General features: G+C 32.1%; 1 long non-coding RNA gene across 1 annotated transcript; it reads right to left on the minus strand.

Annotated features, from left to right (window-relative positions):
- Nucleotides 1-1,246: 1,246 nt before the first annotated feature.
- Nucleotides 1,247-7,725, minus strand: LOC146993292 (uncharacterized). Its single transcript, XR_015038391.1, has 3 exons — nt 7,351-7,725; nt 6,776-6,936; nt 1,247-2,345 (listed from the first exon to the last, which is right to left on the minus strand). It is a non-coding gene; the product is annotated as an uncharacterized LOC146993292 (long non-coding RNA).
- Between the last annotated feature and the right edge of the window lie 536 nt (nt 7,726-8,261).

An 8,261-nucleotide genomic window follows, 5' to 3' on the forward strand; every position in this document is an offset into this window, starting at 1 on the left:
TTTAAATGAAAATAGATTGATGTGTACATGGACAAATTTAAGGCAGTGCGCAATGCCTAGTTTGTGCAATTCTAGGATGCTTTTTTAAGTGAAAACATATCGATGTGTACATGGACACAGAGTTCGTGCAATTCTTTTTTTTCCTTTTACTTATTACATGCTCCGCCTTTAGGCACTACAGGAAAAGGAGGAATGCCCCGTGGAGGTCTTGCTAAAATCCTAGTATACGGTGCAGCCTTGGTGCAATTTTGAAAATTATCGCCAACATCAAAATGACCTGTTTAACTACTCATCGTATATGTCCCGTTTACTGCTCATCATAAAGTGGGCAAAAGTACCCAAATCCCTTGTGCACCAGATACTAGGATTAAACTTTTAAAATCCTAGTATACGGTGCAGCCTTGATGCGATTTTGAAACTTATCGCCAACACCAAAAATGACCCAAAGAACGTCTGTGTATATACTATACACTATATACGTAGTATATGCTATGTATAACTATATATATTCTTTGAATGACGCGTTTACTACTCATCATATATGTCCCGTTTTTACTGCTCATCATAAAGTCGCCAAAAGTAGCCAAATCCTGTGTGCACCGGATACTAGGATTAAACCGAGGTCTTTTTAAGGTAAACTGGCTCATATCCAAGTTACACATGCAGCCAGCCCATTTGCCGGGATTCGAACCCTGGACCGAACTACCAGTGTTCAGCGGCTTTTACCGCTTGCCCACTGGTGGGCTTGTGCGATTCTTTGACTTCTTATTTTGGTTTTGTATAGCGGCCATTTTGAAATTGTGCCTTCCTGACGCCAATCTTGGTGTCAAAAAAGAATCGCCAAAATACATGGGACACCCAATTGTAAACTTTTACCTAAAATCACTACTCATCATGACACCAAATTTTTTAAAATGAATTTAGATCAGTAAAATATTCAAGACTATGCAAATTGTAAACAAAAACCAATGCACGTATAAAGAATTCTTTATTTGATTGCAGTCTTAATGTGACATGTCAGAACACTTTTCATATTTCACATTTTATTTATTCATTAAAAATTATTATGCATTCAAGTTTGTTTTCATTTTAAACTTAGTTTTGAAAAGGCATAATAAATTATTTTCCAGAATATAATATCTGTTGTAATGTTCATAGATGGATTTATATTAAAATATAAAATTTTATTTGTTAGAAAATAATACAAATTTTCATAAATTCAACTGCTAAAGAAAAATACACAACAGTACATTTATAACAAATTTTATTACAGCATCTTTACACATATCATTATAACTGAAATCCAACACAATTTATTCTGTGTTGACACAAAAGAAATACAATGCAAGAATATAAAACTCGATCATTATAAGAAATGAACATTCATAATATGAATCATTTATTATCTTCATAATAAATGGTTTTCTCTCCTTTTAATGCAATATTCAGGTATAGAATCCAGTACAGTTCTGTTATGGGGAAGCCATCGACAAATTTTTTGCTAAACTCGCGAAGAGACTGGTTCATATGAAGTCGCCAATGTTTACTTCTAAAGTCATTAGAATGTTAACTTTTTTAAGAAAATGTAAAAGAATGTCTTTTCAAAATTGGCAATGAGAATGCAAATTCCAAAGATGTAATGGTCACTTGTATTTCAATCAACAGGCCTTCAACACAAGTTTCTCATATTCTATTATAAAATCTCTGGTTTCAATGATAAATGTAAGAGAATACATGTCAATATAGAATAATGACAATACACCAATGGCATTTTAGGAAAAAAAAAAAAGTTTGCTTATTATCAATAATTAAATTTACAGTTATATGAAATAAAATAAACATACCCATTACATGCATCACAAGGTAATTTGTTTAAGAAATATTTTTCCATTCTTATGATACTCAGTTTCATAATATTTACAATTATCTGGGACATTTTTTTACTTCTTCAGCACATAAAGCTCTTGCAATAATCAAAGATCTTTCCATCTATTTTATAATACTGACGATTTGTTACACAAGACACCACACTGATAAGCACAAATGTATATTACCAAATGAAGAGTTTTTGTTGAAAATAAGGAGGATAAATTATTCCAATACTTATATTTGGAATTAAATCATGCACACAATCAAGTTCTAGATATTCCTTTGTTAATCATTTTCTTTATCATTCAGGACTGATCGATATTCTTGAACAGAGTGGTGTGACAATGGATATTGCACATATTTTTTAGTCCACAAAGCACCAATTCTTAACTTCAATAAACTAAGATATATCCTATGCATTTTTACACCTGAAAGCCATTTCATGATAAAAACACTCCTTTCTTCGTTATGAATACCTGAAACAAAGAAAGAAAAAACAGAACAAATTTATTTTTTAGTCTTTAAAATCATATATCATATAACTATTATACAGGTGAAATGTTATAAAGACCTATGTATGTAACTTTGTAAAGACTTATAAATTAATATCATAATATATTTATAGAGCTTGGGTCAAAATTATTATTATGAAATATAATTATTGCTGTATGTCTCTTTCTTTTTAATAAACAACAAGGTGTTAGCCGAGGTTTCCAAGCCTCGTTACCAAAGTGTACGTGATAGAGCCTTATCATGTCAGGAAAAGTGCAATGACAGAAAAGGATACCGGACGTCCCTTGCAGTCACACTTCATCATTCTTTATTTAATTATTTCAATAACTTTTCAAACTTTTAGTCTGTTTGCTTATTTTTCATGTTCCAAAACGAAAAGTCCCTAGGCCATTTCCAAGTCGTTTTCCAGTAGAAGCAGTCCGGCTAATTCTATCTTTGGATTTCTTAACAGTGAGATTTTTTATGGGGTGGGGTAGTTAGCCCCACACCCAACCCCCAACCTGGAGGACCAGTTCCCTGATATAATCCCCAGGGGCAGGGTGCCCGGCTATACCCCCAGACGCTGGGTACCCATTTTAGTCGCCTTTTACGACATGTATGAGCTACATTGGGACTATTCTTTCACACCCGGTCACCACACGGGTATATTAGTAGATTGATTTGTGCTTATTCACTGTGAATAATGTGAAGAGCAAATATTACTTGAGCTGAACGTGTAGTACTATCCAAAAAGAGTCCATACAATTATTGCATAAATAGAAATATTAGAGTTAGATTGTGCAGAAAGAAGACATTATGGAATTTGTCTTTTTTCTACACTACTACACTATGCCATGTAATATGTTCTTTCTACACTACTACACTATGACTACACTATGCCATGTAATTGCAGGATACAAAATCTTAAATAATGATGAACATTTTAAGAAACACAATTGAAATACAAAATAGAAACTTTGGGAACTTGAGAAGTAACTGAGTATAAAGAAAATTTTAAATAATATAAAATCTTCAGTAATACCAAAAACTTGGTTAAATAACTAAATAAGCAAAGAATAATATCTACAAGTCCAGAATAAAATATGATATTTAGCATTTAAATGTATAATAAATATGCTTCTTAAATCTCAGCTGCTCAGCAACGATGACACGTAGATATTTAGCAAAGGTGCTTGTAAATACAATATAGAAATTTCAGGACCTTGAGAAGTAACTTAGTATAAAGCAAATTAAAAATTATATAAAATCTTGAGTAATATTAAAAACTTGGTTAAATAAGCAAAGAATAATATATACAAGTCCAAAATAAATTTTGGCATAAAGCAATTTAAATGTATAACAAACATGCTTCTTAAATCTCAGCTGCTCACCAAAGATGACACGTAGATATTTAGCAAAGATGCAGTTTGAGAGAACTTTAAAAATTACTTTTAAAGACAGCATCAATGTTACTTTGCAAGTGTCTTTTTTTTTTCTTTATTGGACTTAATATCGTCATTTTTCCTATTGCAAAGATTCTTGAGCATGATATTTGTTGATATCCAAATTATCAGTTTGCTTATACTTTCACTTGTATGACCATTATCACAAATAATATCATCAAAGAGCATTTCTTTTAATTCTAAAATTTTAAAAGTCAAATTTGCAACAATTTTCCTCTGATTTTGTTCCAACAAAAAATCTTCATATTCTTCACTACACAGCTTATTTACAATTAAATAATTATACATAATTATATTTACAATAAATGGTTTTGGCCACCTGAGTCCACCACGATCAAGATTCTTTATAAGATCATACGTTTGATCATGATTAACTGTGGAATTTATTGTGATGTTTTGTTTGCAGGTACAGCATTTCACTTTCTTTAAAACTGCATGACAACAGTAACCACCTAAATAAGTCAGAACTGGCAGATGGCTACTAATGCCCTTCACATCACTCTCCGTAATATTTAATGATGAGTAATATACTGTATTATCTAATTCTATAATATCATGAAGATTATCATCATATTCAAATGATGTTAAAGGGACAGTAGTATTTTTAATAATCAATTCTAACTTAATACTTGATTGTATTCTTAATTTTTTTTCACATTCTAATAACTGTCTCATTGAAATATGATACTGAGAACCAGAAAGTTGTCTGTATTTACCAAACCGGGCTTCAAGAGCATCAGTCTGAATTTTTCCTGGAAGTATATATTTCATTCCAAGCTCTTCAACACAATATCTAGTCAACTCCAGTATACCATAAGTAGTTTGTTTGAGAGCTGCATGAGTTTCTTTTGTAAGCATGCCTGTTGAACATTTCATTGATTCCCATGCATCTAACCAGTTAAGAAACTGATTGAGGAAAACAACTTTTGAATCAGAATCATCTGCTGTTAATGGCTTCATAAATTCACTCTTTTGATGTATACCTTTAAACATAGTTTTAACATTCATAATATCCCACCATTTGCATATTATGGATATAAACTCAGATGTATCTGAATAGTGTGGTATTTCATGCAAAGGACCCAAATGAATCAGACCTTCAATAGTAAATTTATTGAAAATCTTAAGAACCAGTTTAATGTTTTGTTTCTCTAAATTAGAAGGTGAAAGACTTTTTAGAGTTAAACCATTAGAAAATGTAATCAGTTGGTCATTTTCAATTTCATGTAGCTTTCTCAAAGACATAAACGAAGCAGTTTTGAAGTGCTTCTTTGAAAGATCTTCAATATTTGGAAAAAACATACATGTACCAGGATTTTTCTGGTTCAGCCAATTGTTCCTTATATTTTTAAATAAATGAACTGCATCTATTATGTAGAAAAGAGGCCTATTCCTATTCATTGGATGTTTGTAAACAAATGAATTACGTGGTGGATTTGAAAACAAACTCATGGCTTTTCTATTTATTGCATTGTTGTCTGTAATAACACAAATAACAATAATTCCCATATTTTCAAGACCTCTAATCACTTTTTTAATTACATAATGTAATGTTTCAAAATTTATTGTGTTAACAGGCATAATATGTACTACCTCTCTGAATGAAGATTCCAAACTGGATATCATAAAAGCAAATGCACTGGTTGCCGGACTGGAAGAATCAAATGCAGCCCCAACGACAGAGCCTCCTTTGTAATCAAAATATGGCTGAACATAAATTTCATCTACCAAAAGAATCACTTTTCTTTCTCGATCCTCAAGGAAAGTTACACGATTTTTTATATATTTTTAAAAATTTTCATCAATAGTTTCATTACATGGTGACAATACTAAATTGCTACAAATTTTTTTTAAAGTCGAAGGATGAGGCATAATAATACTGCCACTATCCCTTAAAAATTTATATGCATGTGGTGATATAGTATTTAACAAGCATGCTAACACTAGTACATCAGGATTGTATCTAAAATTATTTTTAGGGCAAAGTAAAAGATTCATCTGGTCTTGCATAAATTTAATAATGCTCTCATTTTTGTCGTTAGAGATAGTTTGCAGTAATTCATTAATTATATCAATTGTTATGGTTAATTTTAAATTTAACTCTTTGGTTTGAAGATTAGCCAATTTATCTAAAACAGTCCTAATTTCATTAAAATTTGTAACTTTATGTGGGAATGTGTAAGGAGATAATTGCATAATAGATTTTTCTTTAATAAATACAGACATTTCTTGATTGTCATTCACAACTACAGAATAATCAATTGATGGCCCAGGACTAAAAACAATATGAATAAAGCAAACAGTTGAGGTATCTGGAACTGTGTATACATGCCAAAATGCTGATATTCCATAGCGATCAATACATGACAAAATATCATTAGAACAATTAATTTTCAAATCATTATTATACATTTCATATTCTTTAAGGCTTTCACGCAATGCTTTCTGTAAATTATGGCACTCGCGGGCAGTTTTTTTTGCATCAGGATCTTCTCGTACAATGGTGCTACTTTTTGAACTGTATACAGATGGATAGTCCTTAAATATTGATGGCACTGTATTTTCTTTTAATCTACGCACCTGAAGTGGAGCAGAAATTAAAATTCCATTCTTAGAATCAAATGCTGAAGCTTTAACTTTAAAATCACTTTCCTTGAAATGCAATTCACAAACCTTTAGAGAAAATTAAAAAAAAAAAAAAAAAAAAAAAACCATTATGTTAATAGTAATAGTTTAAAAATCAGAGGGTTCATTCTGAGCATTTGTAGTAAAGAATATTCATTTCACAGATAGAACCAGAGAATATTTGCAGTGATTAAAGCTATATTTCAATCATTTATTTCTGTATATCCTGGTTTATGTAACAAAATATTATCATTTAAAAATTTCTGAATGAACCCTTATATGTAATTAGAATCTACACTATTAATTAATAACTCTACTTTACTTACCTTTGAACTCTTTTTGGGTGAAAAGTCTTTCCGTTGGATTGCAGAAAGCCACTCTCTCTTCAAATCTTCATTTTTAGGAAAGGAGAATACAGACACTTTTGGTCCTGTTGGGTAGTTTCCCTTACATAATGGGACACAGCATCTACCCGGCATTTTAATAACTGAAATGTTTTTATTTAAATTAATATATAAAAGGGAGTAAATAGTTATGTATAAAATATAAATTAATTATTTTTAAATATAAAAGGGAGTAAATAGTTATAATGTATAGCTAATAGCATGTAAAATTTTAAGAATAAGCTGTGTTAGCTTATATTATAACATCAAATTTATACAGGTCCACAAAAAAATGTTTTATTCTGAAACAGATCAGGTAATATAATTATGCAAAGCCCGTTTATTCTACGATGGGCTGACACAACATTATTCAAAAAGAAATTATACATAGCACAGCAGCCTTGTCTCTACCAGAAATAACACATGTGTACTAGAACATACGCCTAAAAACGTTGATATAATTAGAAATATTTTACAGAATTAGAATACTTTACAGAAGTAAAGTAATGTATTCTTACCTCTCTAAAATACATCCAACCTTAAAACCATAAAAAAATCAAAGTATTCTGCTTCAGCGTTCGCACAACGTCAGAAGCTTCAGCAATCAGCAAAGAGCCACTGCATGCGTTCCGAAGTTTATTATGACCAGAAGTCGTGAGGTCACACGAATTTTCAAACCGCGCGCTTAGGCTTGAAGTAGAGTCGGTGTTGGTTCTAATCCCGGAGATTGGAAGGAATGGCAGTTTGTAAATGTATAGTGTCGGTGCGGCATGGCGGCAGTCTAATTATGCGGCAAGCCGAAAGTCCTCTCGTGTAGTTTGGTGGAAAGAGAGAGGGTAGGAGACCCTCGGACCCGTTCCCCCGGTGTGCTCTCCATCAAAATTTGGGGCGGACCGTTCCTTGCCACGAGGTATTTCGTGCGCTTGGGTTGATGTTACGGCAACTGAGCATAAGTAACAACAACAGGAGCTTTCAAGTGATACCTGGGAACAGACAGCCCTCTTAGCATGCTTTTGTGGTGTAGTGGTCATCACGCAACCGTATCCAGCTCTTATATGCCTTCCAGTAATTTCGAGAAGTGGAAGGTACTAGAGATTTCTCAGTGCCCGGCGTAAAACTGTCGAGAACAGAGAGAGCGTCATTTTCTCGATTTTAGTCTAGAGCTGAAGTCGGAGTATTTAGACATTTGACAGAGCTTCGCCTTTTCGATACGCTTTGCATGGCGTTAACTTTCTTAGTAGTTTGAAATTTTAACTACTGATTGCGCTGTATGATACTGCGAAAAGCTGTACGAGTATGTTTGTGGAAAGTTCCAGAACTGTAAGGTCTTTCTTTTGGTAAAAGAAATTTTATCAAGCTTTCATCGGTTCTTAGTGCATTAATTAAGATATTACCTTTGAACAACACAACAGTAAGTAAAATATAAAAC

This window comes from Stegodyphus dumicola, chromosome X1 (genome assembly GCF_044657685.1).
Source record: "Stegodyphus dumicola isolate Sdum_Otavi_A_Nest chromosome X1, ASM4465768v1".
Taxonomy (NCBI): Eukaryota; Metazoa; Arthropoda; class Arachnida; order Araneae; family Eresidae; genus Stegodyphus; species Stegodyphus dumicola.